This window comes from Peromyscus californicus, unplaced genomic scaffold, assembly GCF_007827085.1.
Source record: "Peromyscus californicus insignis strain IS unplaced genomic scaffold, ASM782708v3 Scaffold_7__1_contigs__length_154581171, whole genome shotgun sequence".
Taxonomy (NCBI): domain Eukaryota; kingdom Metazoa; phylum Chordata; class Mammalia; order Rodentia; family Cricetidae; genus Peromyscus; species Peromyscus californicus.
Genome location: NW_026294595.1, coordinates 53,883,338 through 53,910,837, shown reverse-complemented (window position 1 = coordinate 53,910,837; position 27,500 = coordinate 53,883,338). Strand labels below are relative to the sequence as shown.

Here is a 27,500-nt window from a genome sequence, read left to right as displayed (position 1 = left end):
AAAAATGAAATGGTATTAAGGAATATTTGGAAACTTATCTGTTTCCTTATTGGGTGCACAATATTTTGGGGAACACAATACCGCCACATTTCCCCTTTTTTGTCTAAAATTAAAAAAGCTTATAACTAATACAAGAAAAATTATGTCCAATAAGTATATATAATATACACAGTCAAGATTACATTAACGATGTCTAGTCCATTAACACTTGACAGATTCTGTTTTATCTAAGTCAAAACCCACAGCACTCAACCCTCTGCTCCACCTCCAGGCTCCTCCGTCTCTGTCTGTATGACGGAGTGACTTCTCCATGCACATTACTACATTGGTCATTCACATTACTACACCCGAAAGAATAAAGGCAAAGATCCTGCATTTATAACTCACAGAATTAGAAGAGATGTCTAGAGAGTGAACACAGAGTTGGATATTTTAAAATACTTCAATTAACAAATCTGAGTTATTTCTTTGAGTTAACAAAAAAGTGGCTGACTAACCAATGAAAAAAGAGAGAACTATAAACAGACAAAATAAATGAACATACAAAGGAATCAAAGACATGGAATTGGGAAATTATTGTTACAATTTATAACAACTAAGATTAATAAGTCAAAATAAAATATTGTAGAACCATCCTAGTAGACTTAAAGTATCCCATCCATTTAGAATCCATTCCTGCAAAATAAAAGGCTATGTCTTTATATGTTGGTGGTATTTCTGTAGACATGCACAAACAAAACACGCCCCCCCACACACACCTATCAATCCAGCATAACAACAAGATTAGAGTAAAACCATTTAGCAAGGACAGCCAGGCTAAACAGAGAAACCCTGTTGCAAAAACAAAACAATCCAAAGAGTAAAACAGTTTCCATTGAGATCAAGACACTGATGCTGGCTGTTGCCTGAGTGACACTGTCCTTAGAGTGCTAGGCAGTCTGTGATGTCACTGTCCATCTGAAATGCTCCAAAGGGGCTGGGGAGCTCGCTCAGTGACTCAGACATCTGTTGTGCAGGCACCAGGATCTGTCCACATAGAAGGTAGGTATGGTGGTATAGGCATCTACCCAGTGCTGAGGGGAAGAGACGGGTTTCCTGGGGGCTTAGTGGCCCAATCTCAATTGTGACTGTGAGCTTCGGGTTCAGGAAGACACTCTGACAAGAAATGACTTGTCAACTCACTCTTGACTTGACATCTCAACATCAACCTCTGGCTTCCATGGACATATACACGCAGTACACACTCACCCACCCACAGACACACACACACCCACACCCACACACACACACACACACACACACACACACAGAGAGAGAGAGAGAGAGAGAGAGAGAGAGAGAGAGAGAGAGAGAGAGAGAGAGAGAGAGAGAGAGGCTGACTGAGACTGTAGCTCAGTGGTAGGCTGCTTGTCTAGCATGCGTGGGGCCCTAGGTTCAATCCCAGTATTCCTGTGGGTCGGAGCAAGGGGACTTTTAAAGACATAATTCAAAGCAGGGCATGGTGGCTCACACCTGTACTCCAAATACTCAAGAGGCAGGAGGATGGTTATGAGTTTGAGGCCATCCTGAACTATACAATGAGTTCCAGGGTATCCTAGGCTGCAATTAGACTCAGTCTCAAAACAACAGCAAAACCTCTCCCAAACAAGACAAATCATAAGGACATAAAATGCCATAAATTTATATAGGGCCTCCAGGAACAATCTCTCTTGAACACATGCAGATTCGCAGAAAAAGCTATTATCACTGTACGTGTTCCATGTGTCTGCTCAGCATTGTTCTAACTGCTGTAAAAATATTCAGTTAACTGCCTCAGCATCAGCATGAGGTAATGCTTTCATATCCCTCTCTGTCTGAATGATCCAAGTGAGGCTAGAAGGTAGTTAGTTACCTAATGGGTTAGTCTTTGGGTGCAGGCCGGTGAACACAGCCATCATGCACATGCATATACACAGGTGTGCTCACTGTCGCGCCGTCACAGAGCACAACTCAAGCACGTGCTCATAGGGATGGTGAGGAATGGGTGACAGCACGCCTAGGCCACACGCTGTGTTCCGTCTTCACACTTGTTTTTGCTCTGGAGGTGCAGGTGCTGGGAATGGAACCCAGGGCTTTGCGCACACCGGGGAAACGCTCTATTTCTGGGCTATATTCCCAGCCCACAGCTTTCAAATTTGGTGGGTAGGGAAAGAATAAAATAGGGAAAAGAAGGATAAAGAGAGAATCTGGATTTTGTATTTGGATTCACTCTCAAACTGAACTAAACATTATAAAACGTTCGTTAACCACATGTTGACATGTTTTAATATAATTCCTCCAAAATCATAACTGAATTTTTAAGAACTTGGACATAGTATAAAGTCGTGTGTAAGAACAAACAGGTGAGACCAAAGAAAATTATTCTAAAAAATAAGAGCAATCCTCCTTTGCCATACATTCAAGCCTCTTAGGAAACGCAGCCAGAGCAAGGGAACAAAGCAGAGAGTCTACCAACAGCAGCAGCAACAACAAAATCAGTGAGAATATTTTCAACAAGCTACAAAGCTATCAGAAGAAGGCTTAATACCTTACTTAGAGCCAAACCTACTGCAAAAGCTTTAAACTTCTAAAGGTAAAACAAAACCCATAAAAACATTAGAAAAAAAGTATTAGACAAACATGAATCATGCTGAAGTAGAGAATAACTTATTAATAATGGTACTTGAGCCCCCACCCCCCCAAACACTTGGAAAAACACGAATTTGACAAAGGTTTAGTGTTTTTAATATCTTAAAGTTCTTGCAAATCAATGAGATGAAAATGATAATGACAGAGGATGACTAGGACACTCCCCAAAGGAGGTGACACAAATGACCAACAGGTTACCGGTGGCAGTCTAATGTCTTTGCCCTTTCCTGGAGAGTTTAATTTAAACAATTCTAATTCAATTTTTGCTAAGGAAATCATGAGGCATGTAAAAGACAGACGCACAGTGAGACAGACACAGGCAATCCCCTCCACCCAATTAAAAAATTATTTATTTATTCTCTTTTACAAGGGGATTAGATTATTCTCTTTTACAATGGATATAGATTAGCTCCGTAATCACTCATAATAAAACTATTTCCATTTGAAAAAGGCATCTCTTCGGAATTATAGAATTAAATTCAACTTTTTTAAAGTTGCCCTATGGCTGGTTTTACAAATTTTGTGCACTTGAGGGAAATCACTGCACAAGTTACATGAAATCTTGGTAAACAAACGAACAGATTTGACTCAGTAAGGAAAACGATTCCTTATTACACTTTATGTCTTCCCTCTAGTAAAAGTTTACGTAACACAAGCTTTCCTTCTCTTTCTTTTTTCTTATTTTGGTTTTTTGAGACAGGGCTTCTCTGTGTAGCCTTGGCTGTTCTGGAACTCACTCTTTAAACTAGGTTGGCTCGAATTTAGGTATCTGCCTGCCTCTTAGAGAGTTCTGAGATTAAAGATGTGTGCCACCACCGCGGCTAGACTTTCCCTTTCTTTATCTCACATTGCCTCTTGTTTTGGTTGTTATGTTTTGGTTTTGGGTTTTGAGATAGGGTCTCTCTTTTTTTTTTGGATGCATAAATATTTAATTGTAACAAAGGAGTTCGTGTACAGTGTTGAAAATCTACAACTTCTTGTTAAATTCACATTTCACATTTCACTTCTCCTTTTTAAACAAACCTTTTTTGGGGGAGCGGGGGTTGGTTTTTCAAGACAGAGTTTCTCTGTGTTGTTTTGGTGCCTTTCTTGGAACTCCTCTGTAGAGCAGGCTGGCCTTGAACTCAGAGATCCCCTGGCTCTGCCTTCCTAGTGCTGGGGATTAAAGGCGTACACCACCACCACCCAGCTATAACCTGTTTTTATGTAAAAAAAAAAATTTAAGTGGAAAATGCTAAAGGACCACTGAACTCGATGGCGTATTTACATATCTATATCTGTATAAAATAATGATTATAAAAGTTTGTTTAAGCCGGGTGGTGGTGGCACACACCTTTAATCCCCAGCACTCGGGAGGCAGAGGCAGGCAGATCTCTGTGAGCTCGAGGCCAGCCTGGGTTACAGTAGTGAGTTCCAAGAAAAGCTTTGGCGCAAAGCTACACAGAGAAACCCTGTCTCGAAAAAACAACAACAACAAAAAAACAAAACCAAAAAAAAAAAAAGGTTATAATGCCAAAGTCGAGAGTTATTTGAAACTGGAAAATATTTTCTCTGTAGAAAATAGTAAAAATGATAACATTTCCCAATAAACCCTTTTAAGCCAAATAATAGTTGAATTATAACATACAAATATTGATTAGATCCTGAGATACAGAAGAAACCTATCTTCATCTGTTCAGAGAGCTATGTTTTACTTAAGTTGTGTAAGTGAGATTCCTATTCATCTTCCCCTTCACTGTTTGATTTACGGTAGACATTTTTCTATAGGCTAATCCATAATCTAAAAAGATTTTAGCCTCCCCTTCTTAAAGTACAGACAGCATATCCTTTCATCAGCTTGACATGGTACAGTTCTTATCCTAATAGTGAAATGTTTCACTAAAGCTTGCCCAGTGATTGGGCAAAACCAAAATTATAAGTCACAGCCATCCTAGGGTCCTCCTTGCTATGTAGCCTCCCTGGATCTGTGGGTTGCAGTCTGATTGTTTTTTGCTTTATATCTCGTATCCACTTTGAGTGAGTACATACCATGTTTGTCCTTCTGAGTCTGGGTTACCTCACTCAGGATGATTTTTCTAGTTCCATTCATTTGCCTGCAAATTTCATGCTGTCATTGTTTTTCTCTGCTGAGTAGTACTCCATTGTGTATATGTACCACATTTTCTTAATCCATTCTTTAGTTGATGGGCATCTAGGTTGTTTCCAGGTTCTGGTTATTATGAATAATGTTGCTAAACATAGTTGAGCATGTATCTTTGTGGTATGATTGAGTATTCCTTGGGTATATGCCCAAGAGTGGTATGGCTGGGTCTTGAGGTAGATGATTCCTAATTTTCTGAGAAACCGCCATACTGATTTCCATAGTGGTTGAGATAGGGTCTCATTTTGTAGCCCAGGCTAGCCTGGTACTCTAGATCTTCCTGCTCTCAGTGTGCTGGGATTTACAGAGTGTGCCACCACACTGACATCGCTTCTAGGTCTAATAACCACTGTAGATTTTCCTCAACGGCTTACAAGTTCATGTTCTAATAATTTATCTGTACTTGTTCATGTGGAAGTCTCTGAACATTATCTTGAACCTGCCATTTCCTAATAACAGGTCTCTGTGAAATTACAAGGTGGTGTATTTATCTGAAAACATTACATTTCCTTTTCATCCTAATTTTTTTACTTGAGGTAAAATTTGTGACAATTCCAACAATTATCAGAAAGACATTAAGGCGTCTATGACCAAGGCACCCTGAACAGTCTCTTCTGATCTGAGAAGCTGAGCAAGGTCAGGCCTAGTTAGTACTAGGATGGGAGTCCGAATGACCTAATGATTTTTGATCTTGAACCACCTCCATTATTCTCCCCCCCTCGCTATCCTTCTCTGGTTAATTTTACAATTAACAAAGCATACATTACCTTTTAAAGGTTTCTCAATCACTTAAAAATAACACGAAGTTTTACCTAAGGCCAAGCATGGTAGCAATCCCAGCAGCACTCAGGAGGTCTGCAGGTTTAAGGGCAACACCCTATCTCAAGACAAAACAAGAAAACAGGCAGGGATGGTGGCACACACCTTTAACCTCAGTACTTGAGAGGCAGTAACAGACAGATGCTTGTGAGTTCGAGGCCAGCCTAGTTTACACAGTGAATTCCTGACCAGCCAGAATATAAGGTGAGACCTTATAATTTGTCTTAAAACAAAGGAAGCCAGGCATGGTGGTGCATGCCACGCCTTTAATCCCAGCACTGGGAGGCAGAAGCAGGCAGATCTCTCTTGAGTTCAAGGCCAGCGTGGACTACAAGGTTCCAGGACAGCCAGGGATACACAGAGAAACTATCTCACAAAAAAAGCGGGGGAGAGTGTGGTGTGGTGGGGACAGAGAAGGAAAGAAAGAGAGAGAGAGAGAGAGAAAGAGAGAGAACACTTTGAACTCATGCTTGAAACAATTGAACTTTTAAAAAAGGATTTGAGCCGGGCGGTGGTGGTGCACACTTTTAATCCCGGCACTTGGGAGGCAGAGCCAGGTGGATCTCTGTGAGTTCAAGGCCAGCCTGGTCTCCAAAGTGAGTTCCAGGAAAGGCGCAAAACTACACAGAGAAACCCTGTCTCGAAAGAAAGAAAAAAAAAAAATTTGAAGTCAGAATCCTAAAAAGAGAAGACCACCCACTTCCTTCCATCAGCCTTCTCTGTCATGGTGAGGGAAAGGCAGTTAAAGAGCAGCAGGCACTAACCATGTGTGAGGTCAGCCCGCTCAACACTTCCTTCCCATTCACAGGAACACTCCACTTTACTCTATCTGAGGAGAACGGGGCCTAGGAAATTCATGACTGCAATCCTCAGCTGGGTTTGTTTCCATCTGCTTGCCATTAGAGCCTCCACAGGAACTCACCTTTCAGAATGAACTGCTATCTGCTCAGGCTGAGAAAACCTTGGGAACAGAGACTGTGTAGGATTTATCACGAGGTCACAGGACAATGACTTGGATTGACACATGGGTCACCGGCCCTGCTGGCTTGGGCCACTTTGTCACCACCCCCTGGTCATTTTGCTAGTACTAATGTTTAAAGACTGGTCTGTCCCTTTTCATTCATCATAGGGTTTTGACCTCTGCTGGCATGTTAAAAAGGAAGCCTGGGTAACGCCACTGTGTGCTTGACAAAATAACCCTGAGAAATACAGTTCCCGATGATGCTGACAGGCAGGAACAGCAGGGAACGGAAACCTTCACCTCTACTCTGTGACCCTAAAATTCATAAATGCCCATCCAGTTTGCACAAATTCCTATCCAGGCAGTAGGTGACCTTGAAGGTGTCCTATTTGGGGGAGGAATTTTCTGTCAAAACAACTATTCTTCACATGGAGCTGACGGGTCGACTGAAGTTAAAAATCTCCCTGAAGTAACCCTTGTACACTGTTGGCGGAAATAAAAAATGGCGTAGCTGCTGTAGAAACCAAGTGGTTCAGCTATTCCTTAAATGTTTTTAAAGTTACCATGTGATTAATTCCATCTCTAAGAACTGAAGGCTGTAGCACATACAATACGTACACTCACATCCACAGCATACAATGCCAAAATGCAGAAACAATCCCAATATCCACCAACACAGGAATAGATTTAAGTGTGGGGTATTCATAGAATGGAATATCACTTAGTCTTAAAGAGAAAGGAAATGCTAACATGCATGACGACAAGGATGTATTAGTCTGGTTTTCTACGGTCCTATCTATCTGTCTATCTATCTATCTATCTATCTATCTATCCATCCATCCATCTATCTATATCTATATGCACAGTCATATATATGGGATTTATTGGAGTGACTTACAGGCTGCAGTCCAGTTATTCCAACAATGGCTAGCTGTGATTGGAAAGTCCAAGAATCCAGCAGTTGCTCAGTCCACAAGGCTGAGTGTCTCAGCTGGTCTTCAGTATATGCTGGAATCCTGAAGAAGTAGACGTCAATGCCAGTGAAGGAATGGATGTGCTAGCAAGTCGAGGGCAAGCAGGCAAAGAGCAAAACCTTCCTTCTATGTCCTTATATAGACTTCCAGCAGGAGGCATGGTCCATATTAAAGGTGTGTCTTCTTGTCTCAAGATTGGATTAAAGGCATGTGTCTTCCCACCTTAAGATTCAGATCAAGGGCATATGTCTCCTTGCCTCAGGATCTGGATCAAAGGTATGTATGTATATGTCTTCTTATCTCAAAGGTCTGGACTGGAAGTGGATTCACCCACCTCAAACCAAGCAGAAAATCTCTCACAGGAGTGCTCTCCATATCTGGATTGTAGTTCATTCTAGACATAGTCCAGCTGACAACCAAGAATAGCCATCATGATGGACAACCAAGAATGGCCATCATGATGGACAACCAAGAATGGCCATCATGATGGATGAGCCCTGAAGACAACATGCTCCATGAAAGCAGCCAGATCCCAAAGGGCATATGGTACATGACTGCATTCCTTTTGGGACCCAGGGTCAGAGTTATACAGCCAACAAGACTGGCGGTCGCCATGGTTTTGGGGGGATAGGAAACAGAATTGATACTTACTGGGCTGGGTCTATAATTCCAGTTTGGAAAATGAAAACAGTATGGGGGTGGGTGGTAAATGTGCATTCACTCAGTGCCACACCACTCTTCACTTCAAATTGTAAATTATACATGATGTGATGTGTGTGATCACCACAAACACTTCCCCCATGACCAGCTATGCTGACTTGTACAACATACAGGCACTACTTTACACTATTCTGTGGCCAGGTTTCATCATCATGCAATCTTTCCTATCAGAATTGCCACTCCAGTCTGTATCACATCCCTACTTCCAAATGTTATCAAACATGTCCTGCTCTCTGTTTATCTGACTTGATTCTGCAGTACCCCTCAGGGAAGGGACAATATGACTTTTGTCATTGTGGTTATATGTCACGAGCCACAACCACCACTCAGGATGTGTACCGAGCTTATCACGTCAGTTAGATTCCAGCCCCCCATTATACCCATTAAGCAGTTGACTGGGCACACAAACTGCCTGCAGATAACCACTCTCAAGTCAGTTCTTTCATATTACTGTATCTGCTTGAAGATAACCCAAAATAATTCAAATGAATTACAAACTTCGGTTTCTTATCTATTCAGAAGTCATTTGAGAAAAAGACTATACAAAGTTCAACCTTCCCAAGAGAAAACTTCCTAAAAAAAGATCTGCCAGGCTACTAATGGAGCCCAAGGGGCCTTAGGGCATTATTAGGTTTTATCCTTCCTACTGCTGAGCTGCCCACGAGGAATACGGAAGATGTGACAGCATCGGTTCTTAAAACACAGCTGATAGACTAGCCTGGCTGCACAAGACTGTGGCACCTGCCACCTCCTAATGTACCGGCCATCATCCAGCTTAATTATAGACAATTCACGGTCAGAATTTTGAGAACAGCCACCCTTCTAGAACGACAAGGCTTAGGCTGATGGATATGCAGGTGTCAGGGTGGCTACAGTGCTAAGTTGGGGGACCAGCAGAAGTGTTTGTTTCGATTACTGCTCTCTCCCTGTTAGGTCAGGGAAAGATGAGCTGGCTTAGGAGGTCTACTGCAGGGATCCACATATTTCAGTCTCATGAATTCGTTCAATGTGGTAGTTGGAATGTAATTGGCCTCCATAATCTCATAGGGGGTGGCACTCGTAAGAAGTGTGGCCTTGTTGGTGGAAGCATGTCACTGTGAAGGTGGGCTTCGAGGATTCCTATGCTCAGGATACCACTCAGTGTCTCAGTTGACTGCCTATGTAGAACTCTCAGCTACAGCTACAGCCCCACATCTCCCCGCCATGAAGATAATGGACTGAACCTCTGAAACTGTAAGTGAGCCATCCCAATTAAATGTTTTCTGTATGAGGGTTGCCGTGGTCATGGTGTATGGGAGCCCGTTCTCGGGTTCCTCGTGGCTTTACCCAGCAGGTCCGCATAGAGGATGATTAGGACTACGGGCCTGAGTGCAGGTGTCTGAGATGGTCTGCACTTGGCTGTGCTGTGGCGGGGAGGTCTTTTGCTCCACCCCTTGGTGTCTCTATAAATACCCTGGGGCAGAGACAGTCAGGGCCTGTTGGAAAAGGTTCCAGGCCCTCTCGAGGCTATCCTGTATTTTCTATCTGTTTAACTCCGCAAGATTCTCCGCAATAAATCCTTCTATCTAATATTTCCTGCTGCTTACACTCAAGAAACTCTGGGGAGCTGTGGAGTTGGTGGGTAAACGCCCCACAATGGTGTCTTTTCACAGTAATAAAAACCCTAACTAAGGTTGGGTGGTGGTGGTGGCACACACCTTTAATCTCAGCACTCGGGAAGCAGAGTCAGGCAGATCACTGTGAGTTCGAGGCCAGCCTGGTCTACAGAGCGAGATCCAGGACAGGCACCAAAACTACACAGAGAAACCCTGTCTCGAAAAACAAAACAACAACAAAAACCCTAAGACAGTAAAACCAAAACCATAACAACAACAAATGAAAACCCACAAAGATTAACTTAATGTCAAAAATACTTGAAATATCACCAAAAAGTAAAGGAATGGGAGTCCTAATAGTTTGACAATGTATGGATATATGAGGTTTGCACAGTGTTGGTCTATTATAAGCTATAATTCACAAATTAACTCCAAAGGCTGAAGCTCCTGCTTCCTTCTTCCGGTGGAGCATGTGATCTGTGTCTCAAGGAAGATGCTGAGGGGGCAGGTACCTCTAAGCCTGGCTTAACACAAGAGATTTTGTGGGATTAAGAAGGAATGTAGTAGTTTAAATATTCACACACTGATATTGGAGTAAAGCTAGTAGGCTAATACAGAATTGACTTCATTCCAAAACTAAACTACAAATAATAGTTGAGGTTTTTTTAAGTTTTTAAATGACTTTGATTGGTGTTGGGCATCCAACAGACAGTTCTTTCAAGTATGCTATGTGCTCTGACAATATTCACGCCCTTCCCATTCCCTGCTTTCAAAGCCCCCCCCACTTTCTCCACCCCAAGCCTCCCTTCAGCATGTGCATTGGGACACCTCGAATATATGTGCTCACAAATGGTACCTATGAAGAGCTATAGGGAACTGCCAATGAGAGAAAACATGCAACATTTACCTTCTTGTTTTGTTTTTTGTTTTTCATTTTTTGGTTACTTGAAATGGGGTTTTGCTAGACAACCCTGGCTGGTTTGGGCTTGTGACCATTCTCCTGCCTCTGCATCTGCTGGAATTAGAAGCTTACAAGTGCTGTGGCTGGCTGGATAGATCTGATTTATTTCATTAAAGAGGATGGTCTCCAGTCAAAGCTACTTCCCTGGAGAAAGCACAACTTGGCTGCTCTTTATGGCTGAATACACTGCAGTATGTACACATATCGCAATTGCTTTCTGTGCTCATCTGCTGGTGGGAACCTTGGCTGATTCCTTCATGCGGCTGTTGTGAAGCGCTACAATTAACATGGAGACGAAGGCACCTGTGTGGTGTGCGGCCTTAGATTCTTTTGGGTGTACGCTAAGCCAGATCCTACGTTAGTTCTACTTGTAACTATGGAGAAAACTCCCCAGTGATTTCTACAGTGGCTGCACCAACCACACCCCACCCGCAGTCTAGGAGGGCTCCCCATGTCCTCGCCAGTATTCATCACGGTTTTGTGCCTGGTAGCCATTCTGATTGAAATGGAATTTTAATGTTGCTCTAATTTGCATTTCCCTAATGGCTAGGGTTGCTGAACATTTTTTCATATATTTACTGGCCATCTGTCCTTAACCTTTTAAGAACTGTTATTTCATTAGTCCATTTATTGTTTGGGTTGTTTGAGGCTTTTTGTTTTGTTTTGTTTTTTGGTATTTGGCTTTTTTAGTTCTTTTAGTCTAGCTATCAATCCTCTATATAATGCACAGGTAGAAAGGATTTGCCTCCATCCTAACAAGCCGTCTCTTCCGTTGGCGAGTCATTTCCTTTGCTGTGCAGACGTGTTTTAATTCCATGCATATTCAGCTTTATTTCCTGAGGTACTGCAGTCTTTTCTAAAAAGCCCTTGCCTGCGCCTTTATATTCAAGTGTTTTCCCCTCACAGAACTGTGAGCTCCTATCCACTCTGGATTGATACTTGCATATCAATTCTGTGATATAGTCAGTGATACCGTTTGGTCCAGCTCATTTTTCCTCAGGTGGCTATCCAGTTTTTCCAGCACCATTTGCTAGAAATGCCTCAGTTACTTTTCCATTGCTGTAATAAGGCACCATGACAAAGACAACTTAAAGAAGAAAGAGTATTTATTTGGGGCTTACAGTTTCAGAGGGTGAGTTCGTAACCATCATGATATGGAGCATAGCAATAGGGAAGCAGGCATGGTGCTGGAGTGGTAAGAATGGGTTTTTGAAACCCTAAAGCCTCCCCCTAGAGACACAGCTCCTCTAACAAGGCCACACCTCTCAATCCTTCCTAAACAGTTCTACCAACTAAAGACAAAGTATCCAGATATATGAGCCCATGGGGGCCATTCTCATTATCATTCAAACCATCACAAAGAGGCTTCTGCCTGGGACATCTTTGTTTAAAAAAAAAAAAAGGGTGACTATCACTGTGGGTTCAACTCTGAGTCTTTTATTCTATTCCATAATCTGAAGTACCTTACTTTGTGCCAACACGATGCTGTTTATACCATGTCTCTAAAATGACTTGAAATCTGCTGCTGTGATACTTGAAGGCTCACCCTTTTAGCTATGGATTACTTCTGCAACCCAAGGTCTTCTGGGCTTCTGTATACATCTTAGTATTTTTCTCCTTCTGTGACAATTGTCATTGGAGCTTAAAGGAAATTACATTAAACCTACAGATTGCCTTTGACAATATAGAAGGGGATTGAATTTATTTTTTAAGTTAAAATCCTGTCAGGGCAAGAAGAAGAGAAGACAACAGCAACAGAATTTGGGGGATGGAAGTTGATTTTATTTATTTCATCAATTAAAAAAACTGGAAAGCATACAGGGGTAAGATGATGAATTGGCCATGAGGGTATCCAGTCACAAAGACAGTGAGTGAAGGAGCTTGGGGATGATTTGAAATGTCACTTGATGCTGAACTCGGGATGACAAGGGCTACTTTCCCTCAAACCCCGAAGCTTGGCAAACACCACAAATGCCTACTACAAAGTGTCTGTGGGTAATCCACAGGATGGATGGGACACTGAGCACATCCCTGCAATGCACATATCCCTCAGCTCATCTAGACTTAGAAACAAAAAAGTCTGAGGGTGGGGCCCCTCAGTGTGACAGCGAGCAAGCCAGCAAGCAAGCCAATTATAGAAGAGATTATGATTTTCAATGTTCCTGCCAATTTCAGATTTTTCTATCTCCTCCAACATAGTTTAAAAAGACAACAACTGTGCTAAGAAATACATGAACTGAGCACCAGAGAGATGGCTCAGTAACAGCACCCATGGCCAAGATGAGTCTGAGCCCTCTGACTGACACAGTGGAAGGAGAGGACTGACTCCTGCGGATCTGTCTTGTGACTTCATTGGCATGCTGTGACAGGCACGTGCACACACGCAAATAAATATATAAGAAAAGAAAAACCTATTTTTCTAATCAGTGCTGGCTGGCTTTGAAAAATCTGCCAATCATGCATTATTTAAAATGCAGAAGGAACACTGCCCCACTTACTTCACTTCTGCTTTTGAAATAAAATCTGAAAACAGACCTGTTCAAAGACGCTTGTTTAAAAAACTCTTGATTAGGTTAAAAATTGGTAGAATTTGTGATTATAAGGTAAGAATATTCATGGGATAAACCAATGCATTTATTCTAAGTATAGATATCAAGTGAGACAGGAGGAAAAAAATCAAGTAAAATACAAACTAAATCAGGAAATCTAGGGCATGATGTCAAGATGAAGGCTGATAAATTTTTTCCCTGAAGACTTCATTATTATTTGTTGTTCAAATAAAGTACTCAAAAGGATAAAATGATTTTTTAAAGGAAAAAACATAAGAACTTGTATTGTCTTAGATACTGAAGACTTTATCCTATTTTTTCTTGTAAGTTTTATAATTTTACATTTAAATCTGTAATCTATTATTGTTTGAAAGAAAATGGCCCCTATAGGCCAAGAGGGAATGGCACTATTAGGAGGTGTGTCCTTTTTTAGAATAGGTGTGGCTTTGTTGGAGAAGGTGTGTCACTAGGAGGTGGGCTTTGAGGTCTCATGCTCAAATCAGGCCCAGTGTGGCAGGCTCTTCCTGCTGCCTGTGGATCCAGATGTAGAACTCTCAGCTCCTTCTCCAGCACTGCATGCCACCATGACAATGATGGAGTGCTCCCCTGAAGTGTAAGCCAGCCCCAGTTACATATTTTCCTTTATAAGGGTTTCCATGGTCATGGTGTCTCTTCATAGCAATAAAACCCTGACTAAGACATCTATCTTTAGTTTATTCTGTATAAATTATAGAGCAAGGCTCCTTATTTTGTCTATGGAATCCACTGGCTCACAGACACTATTTGTTGAAAAAGTTATTCTCTCCATTCACTGGATTGCAAAAACAAGCAAATAAAAAACTAAAAAATATTAAGTGAGCATTAAAAGAAGGAAAAATGTCCAGGACAGTCTCCAAAGCTGCACAAAGAAACCCTGTCTTGGAAAAAAAAAAAAGAAAAAGAAAAAAAAAAAAGAAAAATGACTATATTTGTAAATTTTTTAGATTGCTGAGAATTAAGTGTTAAAATGGAGTACTTAAGAAAAGGAGACTCTAGCCAGGTGGTGGCGGGGTGGCGCACGCCTTTAATCCCTGCACTGAGGAGACAGAGCCAGGAGGATCTCTGTGAGTTCGAGGCCAGCCTGGTCTGCAGAGCGAGTTTCAGGACAGCCAGGGCTGTTACACAGAGAAACCCTGTCTTGAAAAAACAAACAAACAAACAAAACCCACAAAACAGATCTCTGCAAAGCAGGAGGGACCCTATTTACTGCTCTTACAGAGGAGGGAGCTCAGTTTCTAGCTCCCACACAGCCTTAGGCACTGCATACATGTAGTAGACATACATACATACATACAAACTGGTACATAAAATAACAATAAACAGAGCTTTTAAAAAAGAAAGACACGGGGTTGGGGATTTAGCTCAGTGGTAGAGCGCTTGCCTAGCAAGCACAAGGCCCTGGGTTCGGGCCTCAGCACCAGAAAAAAAAAAAAAAAAGACACTCTGTCTAGTCTGAACACGAGCAATGGGACCCAAATCTAGAAGTCAACGATAGTAGATTCCCCACATCCACCATCACTTTCCCCTCCTCCACCTTCCTGTACACACTTGACTTCCTTATTTATGTAAACTTGAGGTACGCTGTCCTTGATTTGATATAATGTAAATTTTGGCATTTCTTCACTAGAATTTTTCTTCTTAAGCGTTTTATTTTGGAGCAACTTTGGGATTTCAAGGACATTCCAGAACATACCACGTACCTATTCTCCAGGACACTGTCCCATCTCACCAGCTCTTCAGGAACTGATGAGACAAGGGATGAGGCTTAACTGCTTGCAGTTTAGAAGATGGATTTGGAAATAAACTCAAATGCCAAACCTGCAGTTGCTGTGGAAGTCAACTCTACTGTACTTCCTGATTCTTTAAATATGAAGATTTAGTCAGCAAATTGCCATTTCATTCTTAATTCTAACATTACTTCTGAATAGGCACAGCACCTGCCATGCTCTTTGCACTTCCTCCACAGCACCCGCCTCCAGAGTTACATCACTTGGGTACCAGCTCACCACCTACCCTTAGAAGCCTAATGTCTTGTCCCATGCATTCCTTTGTTACAACCTCAGGATTCAGAATAGTGCTTGGCTGACACTGAATGAATACTCAGCAATCTTTGATAAAAATGAAGAAATGAATGAATGCTTACATGGATGAATAAAGTGTGTGTGTGTGTATGTGTGTGTATGTGTGTCTGTGTGTGTGTGTGTGTGACGTAAGATGCACAATAAGATACATCCATTCAGACGCCTCTTAGTTCTGAAGTTTCAACGTCTCTTCCCAGTCATGCACAGAAGAGTTGCGGGAAGCCGGTGGGCTAGTCATCTTCTTCACCGTCACGCGTTACAGGAACACGACTCAGAACCGTCGCTTTGAAAGCCAACTCTTACGAAGTCAATCTGTGCTGTTGTGCTGGCTCACTCAAACAGCATTTCCTGGCCTTATTCATTTGATTCACCAAGTCAATGAGATTAAATTTAAATAACGCTCAAAATTAGAATAATTAAAACATGAATCATTCTCTCTGTAAAAACATATTTGGAAAAAAATTCACAATTACTGGGCATTGTTGTGATTCAGAACAAGGCACTGTGAGAAGTCACGCTAAAAGATTACGAGGCTATGGGTGAATGAGGCATTATCTCCATCTTCACACCCACTGCCGACCTCTGAGATTCAAGTTCAAGGAAATCGCTGCCTGGTCGGAGGAACAGCGAAGAGAGAGATGGAAGAGAACTACTCGTTCCTGCATTTTCTATGAATCCTTCCACTTTCCCACAGACAAACGGTATAAAATGTGTCCAGAAATCAAAGTACTAGATCACCTGACTGACCCAAAGAAGAGACAACCATTCCACTCTAAACACCGTAAATTATCCATTTATCAAATGAAAGAAACAAGGGGATGAACACAGGGGCACCTTCAGAATTCTCTGCTGCATTTGGGGAACGACTCTTCAGCCTGGAGCTGCCCCCATGAGCAAGAGTGGACACTAACACACACATTCATTACGGCACAAACCAATCCCAAGAGCACGAGGGGCCCATTGTCCCTCCTGGAACATCCCGAGGTTATAATACAATGAGCGGAAGTACTCAGACCCTCCGGCAGACTAAAGATTTAAAATTTTGGATAACTCTCAACGCCAAGAAATACGTCCAATAGCAACACCAAAAGGAGGCTGAAGGAGAAATTCATCTCCGGACTTCATTTATAAATTTTGGAAGCTCTCAAAATGCTAATAAATGTTTTAAAAAACTAACCTTTCAGTTAACTTCTTTCTCTACTAGAAAGAAGAGCTTTAATCAGTCACTTAAAGCTAAGATTATTAATCTGAAACTATTTTATATAGCCAAAAGATAAACTGAATAGTTTCATAATATTATTTTGGACCACAAGATTTTTCAATAGAAAGAAATATGTAATTCAATTTTTTTAATTCCCATGCCCACTTAATGCTCACTTAAGAAAATCCATAAGAATTCTTAATTTTTAAATTTTTTTTATTTTTATTTTTATATTTATTTATTTTTGGTTTTTTTGAGACAGAGTTTCTGTGTAGCTTCAGAGCCTGTCCTGGAATTCGCTCTGTAGCCGAGGCTGGCCTTGAACTCACAGAGATCTGCCTGCCTCTGCCTCCTGAGTGCTAGGATTAAAGGCATGCGCCACCACCACATGGCAAGAATTCTTAATTTTAATGTATGCATTTCCTATCAGGTTCTACAAAAAGGCTTGGAAACATCTATGAAACACCAATGACTCCCAATGCTCAGCTATTGTTTCTAAAATCCATTTTGTACTGAAAGAACCGAGGTTTGTAGAAATAGTTGGGCACACATGCTCAAGAGGAGTTGAAGCAGCCTGTGATTGCAACACAAAACAGAACCCAAGAAACTAACATGTCAAGTGTGCTTCTGGGATGCTCTGGACTAGTACTGAGCTGGGACTGATTATATGCATGTGTTGCACATGTCAGAGTTCACTGTGACTCAGTATATAACAGGCTCTCTTTTGCAAATGTACACACCTGAAGGGCTCCAGAGAACAAAGCAAGTTTTATTTGAGCATCTTCAATAACAACAAAGTTTGAAACAAATTTAAATATATATATATATACATATATATCGACAATCCATAAATTTACAATAATATGCTCTTTAGAAAAAGACAATTCTCCTTAAAGTGCAAAAAAATAAGAAAAAATTTAAATTTAAAAAAATCATCCGTTTCTTACCTTGGAAGAAACTGATGCACCAATTCTGAAATTGTCAGTGATAAGGGAAAACTACGAAGCCCCTATCCTGTTCCCACATGAACTACTTGAGGGCCAGTGAACATTAGCCACACAGGGAAGGGCTTTGTGAATGAAGCCTAACAGTAGGTACAGACGAACTGCTAGGGCGGGAAGGGAGAACCACCATTTCTATAATTGCTAACGGAATGATGCATTCAGGCAATAAGTCTTTGTAAGTAAAATGTTTAGGTCAACAAAACCTGATCACAATGGGGGACTAGGTCATTCTTCCTGAGGCTACAGCGTCACCCAAAGTAGCACAGCCCAACCTTCTGCACCTCCCAGGAGGCTGGCACCAGATGCACACCACGGAAGAAGCAGAACTTTTGCCTCTGAATCCAACCAAGATCTGACTTCTAAGCTGTAATAAATTTAGATTACAGAGTAAAGAGCAACAACAGCTAAACACGACACCTGGAACATTCTATCCTCTAAGTTGGTTTTGTTCTTCAACAAAGGAACAGCTTGGAAAAAGAGGCGAATATCCTAGACAAAAGTTAAGAGACTCATGAACCAAATGAAACATGAGTTTTGTTTTTTTTCTTTTTTCCAAATCTGCTAAAAATAAACCTTTGAGGCAGGGTCTCTCACTGAATCCAAAGTGCACTGCTTGTAAGCAGGCTAGATAGGCCCTCCAGAGCGAGGATACCTATGTATGCCCGGCTCGCACTCGGTGCTGGGAATCTCAACTCAGGTCTTTCTGATTACGCAACAAGCGTTTTGCCAACTGACCCATCTCCCCAGACCTGAGCCTCACCCGACGAAGAGTCTGTCTCTTGTATAGTTAGGTCACTATTCAGCCAGTGTGTGGAAACAAATCTGTAAGTACTTTATTTCCATGAGTTTAAATCTGATAGTCAATGGCCTCATACACATTTCACCTGGGCATGTGGGCGAGGTTCTACTAGACATACTGACTTAAAAGATTCCAAGAGGTAGAACCCTAACCCTAAGCTACAGAAAAATATAATCAGTTTTCTTCCTTATTTGTGCCAGTGTTTGAAAATGGACAGCCTAGGTTTAAAATCTGTTTAAGAGACAGAATTAAATGAGTCATGGGGAAACTTCTGTAAATTGTTCCAGTTTTTTCTTCCTTCCTTCCTTCCTTCCTCTTTCTTTCCTTCCTTCCCTTCTTTCTTTTCTCTTTCTCTCCTCTTCTTCAAGAAAACATTGCCTTGAGAGAATGTCAGTCTTCCACATCTGAGTTTAGCTAATGTGGACAGAGAAGTACTATGCCCATAATGACTTATGTCATGAAATGTTTCCATGGCAAAGACCCACAGTTGGGTCCAATATCAAATTAACAGCGGTACTACTGAATGAATTTCAATTTAGAACAAGATATTGATCAAGGTGGAGGAAAAGTTATTGATTAAACACAATTCACTGCACATATTGAATTCTGATGGCATTATTTGTCAATACCAATATTTTGCATATGTAAAGAGCACAGCAGATCGCTCAGTGAATCACCCTTGGGTCCAGATGTGCCAGCTAGAAAATGCACTCTACAGCCCTACAGGTGCCATTCAAAGAGAAGTCAGTTCAATGAGTCGCTTTTATATCCCCAGTCACATGACCATTAAATCAAGTATCGGAACCCTTAGGTCACAAAATGCCCAACTTTAAGATGACAACAACAGTGTCTGAATAAAACAATTCAGCCTGCATCCCTATGCTAATCAGCTCTCTCAAGATCAATGAGCCATCTCATCTTGGAAAAAGCTTCCTTCTTTCTAGCAGGCTTAGTAAGTCCCTCAGGTGATGATTCTCAAAGCTCATATGTTTGATATAAAATAATAAATGCTAAAATAATGACAGAGAATAAAGGCAATCAGTTGCACTGAAGTACAGAAAAGTGAGTTCATGTAAGGAAAGGGGAAAAAATAAATGCAGAGCTCTTAAATGCCACAGTTCTCAAATAGGTGCCCAGCAGGCACCTATCGATCTGTAGGACTAGTTGATTAAATATTGATGGAACGCTAAAGACTATCAGACAGTAATCATTGGGACGGTAACAAGATCACTTTGTACATTTTCTAACAGTGGTTTTCTGACTTTTTATGTGGAGTGTTCATATGTAGTCAACTGATTTTTAGAATTTATTACATATGAAAAAAATGGTCTAAAAACCGACCTGTGTCCTATTAGTTCACAAACCATGCTGTCTTAACTAATGTAGTTGTAAGTAGAAAGCTTCTCACATCATATGATTACACTAAATTATTACTGAGCCTTGGTTCCTAAGCTCCCAAGAGGGACCTCTCCATGCAAACACAGGAGAATGATATTAGCATTCATGAAGAATATTCCCCAGATTACATATGTCTACATTATCACCATCACTATCACCAACCCTGCCTGTACCCAGAGCAAGCAAGTGGCAAGCAAGCGTGACTAGAGGAAGTGCATCTTGCAAAACTTCCCCAAGAGTACTAACACTGCAGCCTTCCCCATGGGAAGGCAGAGTGCTGTGGAGAACAAGGAGGGGTGTATCCAAATGCGGAAGGCCAAACACACCAGGCCTCACACGTCAAATGGAATATATGAACTGACGCTAAAAACGTAGTAAGCGCAAACGGCAAGGGTGACAAGCGGACTATAAAGCGTGGCTGGCTCCGGACTCATCATTTTAGTTTCATGGGCAAAACCAGAACCGCCAAGCGTCTGTTTACTACAAAAACAGATAAAAATATTTTTAACGCACGTGTGCTCATACTGTGCTGTCCACATGTAACTGTATAAAGAAACCAAAGACCACACCGCAGCCATTTTTACGTTGAGGTCTGCAAGTTACCACTCAAGGAGCGAAGGGTAGTGTCTTGCTTCCACGTAACATAGACTGCAGACAGAAACATAAGTGAACCAATGTTTTGAACATTTATGTCCTTTCCTTTAACAAAGTCAAATGGAACTTGTTACTGAGATGACTAAACATAATGAGGACTGTGCTGTATCATTTTAAGATCAGATCCACAGGAAGGTGTAAGAAGCACCTTCCTGTGACTTGGTGATGCGTCATCATTGTTTGCAGTCATTCGGCACTGCCTGATCTGCCCTGCGTTCGCTGCAAGTGTGCGTTCTTCACACTCACCTTTGCCTTGTGTCAAAGTCTTCTAGCGCGCCTGCACCATTAGTGCTGCTCAGCGGGCTGGCCTCCGATGCCGTCAGGTCTTCTTGGGACACAGTCTCTCAGACTGGTGGCACTGGTGGCACCCTAATTGTCTTCACGTCTTACTGTTTTCCCAGCAAGGAGCAGAACCTGGAAAAGAGGGCTGACACTCAGGCAGGGCCCTTCCAAAGAACATCCACGACACTCAGGAAGATGCCTCCCCAGGGCTCTCTGCAGGAGAAAGCTTGTACCGGGTACCTCGGTTTTTATCTCCTCTGTCCAGTCTTACACAACTGCAAAGATGTGACCCCTGAACTCCTCAGCGCTCAGTCGCATTGCTGATTCACAATTGCACTCTGCCCGGAGTCTTGAGTGAGTGTGAACCCTTCAGGTGACCAGGCAGCTATCCTCAGTGAGGACAAAGTGCACTGTCTAGAACCAAGCTTAGCTTTCCAACAAAATGTGAATGCCAGGCCGTGCTCTAGAGATAACAAACATGAAGGGGGCTCCTCACACGGGAACATAAACCCTCAGTCACAGTGCTCCGACAGGACCCAGTCGCTGTCTCTAATTTGCCTTTCAAGAGTAGAACTACTGCTGACTGACTGTACTCCCATAGAATCCAGTTTTCAACTTGCCGTGATCTCCCCGGAAGCAAAGGACACAGACCGAGGAAATAAATGTTGACTTTAAGGAAGAAGTCAGCCCCAAAGCAGAAGCTGCACCAGTTACTCTCTGAGCCTGAAACGTAACAGCAGCTTCTCCCTTCAAGCCACAGATCTCTCTCGCAAGCTCATTACTTCACATGTAGACAAAAGTATTCCTCAGACTAGATGTTGTGATCCACATCCATAGTCCCAGTTTCTGGGAGGATGAGACAAGAGGATTTCGATACTGAGGTCTGCCTCGGTTCCATAATGAAACCCTGTCTTGTAAAAAAAATTAAAAAGTGAATAAACATAAATAACAATTATTTCTCAGGTTTAATTTTTTTAAAGTGTGTACCCCACCCACTCTCTAACAGACCATGACTTACTCAAACTGCAAAAGTGGCCTGTCTACCCTGAATGCTGTGGATAGACTGATTGCTCCTTTTTAAAGGGGAGTTAAGATCAGATCTTATTCTGTAGTCCATACTGGCCTGGAACTTCTGGAAATCCTCCTGCCTCAGCTTCCTAAGTGCTGACATTACAGGGAGCCACCATGCCCAATGTGATTACTTTGTTAGGTTACATCTTTCTGCTAAAAAAGTATTTCTTCCAAATTCTTCTCCATCTCTTCATCAAAAATAAATCTATTGTGTGTGTTATATTTTGTAGATATAAACAAATTTAACTGTCACTCATGATGATGGTGTAAACAGACTGGTTAATACCCATTGGCGCTGTGATCTTGTGCTCAGGATGGCACCTTTTACTTCCTGGCACACAGGATTCCATTTATGCCCTTTAATCTCACACAATTAATTGCAGGCAGATGGTAAAAATCTAAATTTTCAGAATAGAAACTCTACTAGCCACCTACTCCTTGCTTTGGCCAGTGATGGACTCTGTCAAGCTTTTGGCACAAACTAAAGGAGGGAGTCGAGTTAGAGTGCTGGGCGATGTGGAAGTCCTTGTTCCTCACCCCACCCCCATCTTCCTCCCTAGTCATTCCACATCATCTGAAAAGCGGAAAGGTAAAGAAGAGCAGAGGGGTCATGGGATACAATCCAGGTTTCCAACCCTTACCTCCATCCCTGCATTAAGATGCAGCAGAGGAGAGGGTGATGCAGAGTGCGTCCTGTGGCCCCCACCTAAGAACATTGCTGCTTCTCACATCCTGTGTGTGTTCTCATAGCCCACACAAAACAGACCTGGGCCCGGGGAACCTTTCACCACGTCCTCTCTTCTCCTATCATCTTAGCCGATACACTGCTTAGACTCTCACTCCAAAGCAGTCCCCAGCCCCTCCAGCTCCCTTCTCAACCCCCTTTTCCGGGAGATTTTGGTCTATTCTATTCGTGTGAGGTTGTCCTGGTCTCAGAGTTACCTCTATCCACATCTGATCTCCACCGCCTGCAAGTACACAGTCAGAGGCAGGGAGCAGACTTAGCCCGTCCACACCCCCAACACACACAGCCTAGGTCGGAGTTCAAAATGGAAAGTTACCAGGTTTTAAACAGTGTGTGCCCTAGAAGGAATGAAATCTATTACTGTCCATTCTGTTAAGAGCAGGCTTTTGCGCTATTAAGGAATGCCAAGATTAAGGTGTTTTGGCTGGTTTTGAAACTGTTATTAACGTTTATGGAGACATCTGCTGTGACCTTCCAGGGGACTGAGCACTCTGGGTTAAAAATTATTACACACTTCAGACATAAACAAACATCTCGGAGAGCCATAAGTTAATGAGTATTGTGGCTATACATATTAATGGATGAAGACAGATAGAGGTGTACAGTAACATCTGCATTCTAAATTCCCAGGTGAATAATATCTTGTTTTGTTTCGTTTTGACCAAGTAGCAACTCCACCTTAGTTTCATTAAGAACCTGCCCCAGTCTTATTTACTTTGTGTAGAAACTGTGTGCAGGGCAGAAGTCCAAAGGTGAGACACCTAGAAAGTTGAATCTGGTTGCTCCTTGTGAGAGCACATGTTGAAGATTAATTCTTAAAGTTCCAAGTAAGAAATGTACCCAAGGCAAGGACAGGTTCATCTTACAAACAGAACTGAATTGATGAAAACAAACAAAGAAACAACCTACTTGCTTTTTATCTACCAACACTGACCTCAAGAATCATTTTCTAATTTAACAATATCTTCTGGAGCAGAAAAGGGCTCCGGACACCCCCCACTCCTGAGACACTCATTAACTGCAAGTTTTAAAGGTTGAAAAGCTGATTCGAACAAAATCTCCCACACCAACCATCACTCAAGTAGGAGTCTCTGGAAGATCTCATTGAGGAGTTTGGTGAATTGGCAATGACTCTTCAGAGTGGCTCACTCAGGAAGCCAGGAATCAGCAGCGTCCCTCTCAGCCCTGTGACTAACCCTCCCACAGCCTGCATTCTGCCCACCAGAACTCATGTTCTTGTCTGGTACATGCTCCACTCACTCTTCTGTTTCCCGTCCAAGCCCATCGGAGACGGGGACGAGCTCCGTCAAAGACTAGACTGCATCACGAAGCTACTAGGCAAACGTACAGAGGACAAGGAGCCTGGAGAAAGCGGGATCCACGACTCCGCTAAATAACAAAGAGAAGTTTCATAAAATGGTTAAAACAACAAAGACTACCACAGTGGACATCAGGACAATACTTTACCAAGTAACCTACAAGACCGGTTCATTTCACAGTTGACCTCTGACTGCTGTCTTTAAATGTGCAGCCACAGTTTTAGCTCAATGCTCGCTTTGCTTCCACCAGAACACATCGGTCTCTATTTAAACACCCTGTCTTGCGTCCCCCTACACATTCTACAAGACCTTATTTGGCTATGTTGCGCTGACTGTTGCTATCACCAACTGGAAATTCATGACAAGACCACCATGCTGCTTTTTTTTTTTTTTTTGCCACAGCCGTGTTTTGATAAGAAACCTAAATCCTGGCTCTTCCTGCCTCTGATAATTCAAAATACCCCAAGGGTTTCCACACTAGTACAATAAACCAGTAACTTTTATGGAAATATGTTGTGCTGGGGTAACTTCCCAGAGATGAAAAACACAGACTCCTGTCGCTGTTACCTATCAGGTAGGCTTTGTTGCAATGTAGCTAATGTAATTAATGCAACTATGTATCACAGATGTTAAAAGTCACCAGCTGAAATAACATGTCAGAGTCCCCCCCCCCCCCACCCACTCCCAGACAAGGTGGAACTGACTTTGTAGACCAGGCTGGCCTTGAACTCACAGAGATCCGCCCACAAGAGTTCCACCCACCTCTGCCTCCCGAGAGCTGGGATTAAAGGCAAGCGCCACCACTTCCCACAGAGTTTTCTTATCTGCCATTAAATACTATTACATGATCCACTCAGGAGTAAGTCAAATGTGTAGTTATTTATATAAACATCAAAACTGAAGAATGAAGAGAAGTTAGAAATAAAAAAGCAAGGTTCTTGGGGTTGGGGATTTAGCTCAGTGGTAGAGCGCTTGCTTAGCAAGCGCAAGGCCCTGGGTTTGGTCCTCAGCTCTGAAAAAAAAAAAGCAAGGTTCCTTCGGTTATACCATTGAGAACTTCGCTTCAGATAACAGGACGAGATAGGCTTGGATAACCTTTTTAAGCTACAAGCAGAAAGTGTGTTGTGATATTCATGGCATGGAAATATGAATTCTAGCTTGGAATTTGTGTGTGATTCTGTGGGCGGAGAGAGAGGATCAGAGGAAGGTGAAGAAAAGAAGAAGTACTTGAAGATGAATGTCATTTGGAAGAAACAGACAGGCAGGGATGAATGAACGACACTTCAAACCACGTGAATGGTTGCATGAAAGGTAAGAAATGCTAAGTGAAGCCCATCAGTCCATGACCCGGTGCTTCCCTGAAGTGAAAGCAGGAAAGTGGGGAGCAGCGCCCCAGGAGGTGGAACCACACAGGTTTCAAGTATCTGTGAGAGATGCATTTCATTGTGCAAGCTGAAAAGTGCCGGGGTGAAACTCAGAACAGAGGGTCCCATGATCATGCTTCAGAAAGGCAGGCCCAGCAGCTAAGTAAAGTGAAGAGGCAACAGAAGGTCTTGAAGGCCACGGTAAGCAAACAGACAGGAAATGGAAGCTATGGGGTGTGGGACAGGGGAACAAGAGAACTTAATATCCGACAGGGAGACCCAGTCTGTATCCTCACGGGCTTCTCCCTCCTTACCTCCCTTGCCACTGCTTCATTTCTGTGATATTGGGAATCAAACCCGGGGGCTGATTCCACCTGGCTCCTTGAATCTGCGGATGCAGAACCCAAGGATAGGATGGCTCACTACAGAAGCCATGCTAGCACACTTAATTCACTCAACACAAAAGAGACTTTCCACAATCTTTTCTATTTCCACATTCTAGCCAGTTTTTCCAAATTTTTGCTTGCATCTAACTTCATTCAAAATTATGTTTCTCTATTAGAGTGAGAAAGACTTCTTTTTTGCCAGATTCTGAAGACCAAGCAGAGAAATGATCTAGCCCTAGTAAGCAGCAAATGGTTTCCCTTTTCTCCAGTTAATTTTGTTAATCTTGTCGCAAATTCATATCAGATTTCTGGCTATAGCTTACTTAAAGGAGTCTGAAATATGATTTTTCTGCTTGCTGAGTTCTATCTCAAAGTCAACATAACAGAAATGGCTCAGCAGTTCAGCTGGATTAAATATTACAAAGCCACTGCTAACCTCATTAGCTACAAAGCACAGGAAACATGCGAGGGACATACTCCGCTCTTGTGAATGGTGTAGTCTCCAGAGCTAGTCAGCAAATTCTCTCTGTAAACAGCACCTGGATCAGTGGTTATTTTCGGTTGTATGAGCCACACAATCTGCTACTTGATGTAACTATCCAACCTTGCTATCCTTCGAGAAGGCATACGCAGTGTGCAAATGCACGAACAAGGCTAGGTTCCAGTGACATTTAATTTGCAAAAGTGGCCGAACAAGCAGCGCGTGGTGGCAGGTATCTGCAATCTAAGACAAGAGGATCACGAGTTCAGGGGTAGCCTGAGCTGTTACACAACAAGTTCATGTCTCAAAACAAACAAAAACAGCTGGGCGGTGGTGGCGCACCCCTTTAATACCAGCACTCGGGAGGCAGAGGCAGGCGGATCTCTGTGAGTTCAAGGCCAGCCTGGTCTACAGAGCGAGATCCAGGACAGGCACCAAAACTACACAGAGAAGCCCTGTCTCGAAAAACCAGGAAAACAACAACAACAAAATCCACAATCAAACAAAAACAAATAAATGAGCAAATGCCCTATGGAAGAACTGTGGTTGACCCTTGTATAACAGACACTCAGTTATGGTAACCTGGAGCCTTTTTTTTTTTAAAAATATGTACTCCATGATATGCAAAGAAAATGTTCATTGCTAGTGAAGTGATAAAAGGGCAAACAAGGGGCTGGAGAGATGGAAAGGATGATAAACGGCGCTGGTTCTGGCACGGGGCGCTGGTTACCGAGTGGAAAGGTCAGGGTCACGACAGAACCCAGTGTTAGTTTTCAGAGCTTTATTAAGAGGGAAGAGCGGGGGAGGGGAAAAAGGAGGGCCAGGCCTGGAGCGAGAGAAAGATGGTGGTGGTGGGGGGGAGCAGAGCAGAGCAGAGCAGAGAGAAAGTGGGTGGGGTCTGCACCTGGCTTTTAAGGCACAGATTGTGTGACCACACCCGTACGCACTCCCCAGCGCCTACTGATGACATAAGATGTAAGAACCCGAACGGCACATGCGCAGTCATGTAGCTGGAGTGGCGCAGAATCCTAACAGAGATGGCTCAGTGGTTAAGAGAACTTGCTGCCCTTCTAGAGGACCTCGGTTCAATTCCCAGCACCCACATGATGACTCATAACTAACCATCAGTATCTCTAGTTCCAGGGGATCTGATGCTTTCTTCTGACCTCCTTGGGCATCCGGCACACATGTGAGGTGCAGGTGCAAGCAAAACACTCATATACATAAAATAAGATAAAATTTTAAAACAAGGGACAAAGATAATTTGACAGAATCAAGGATACGGGGGAA

The 27,500-nt window shown here is 42.5% G+C and overlaps 1 protein-coding gene across 11 annotated transcripts in view; it reads right to left on the bottom strand.

The window, feature by feature from the left end:
• The window catches only part of Osbpl6 (oxysterol binding protein like 6), a 199,385-nt gene that overhangs the window by 87,539 nt on the left and 84,346 nt on the right, over positions 1-27,500 (bottom strand). For 10 of the 11 annotated variants that reach the window (XM_052725740.1, XM_052725739.1, XM_052725743.1 and 7 more), the window contains one exon: positions 20,809-20,976. The exons of the other annotated variant lie outside the window; for it this stretch is intronic. The gene's annotated coding sequence lies outside the window, so the exon portion shown is untranslated. The remainder of the gene's footprint in view (positions 1-20,808; positions 20,977-27,500) is intronic. 11 annotated transcript variants of the gene reach the window in all.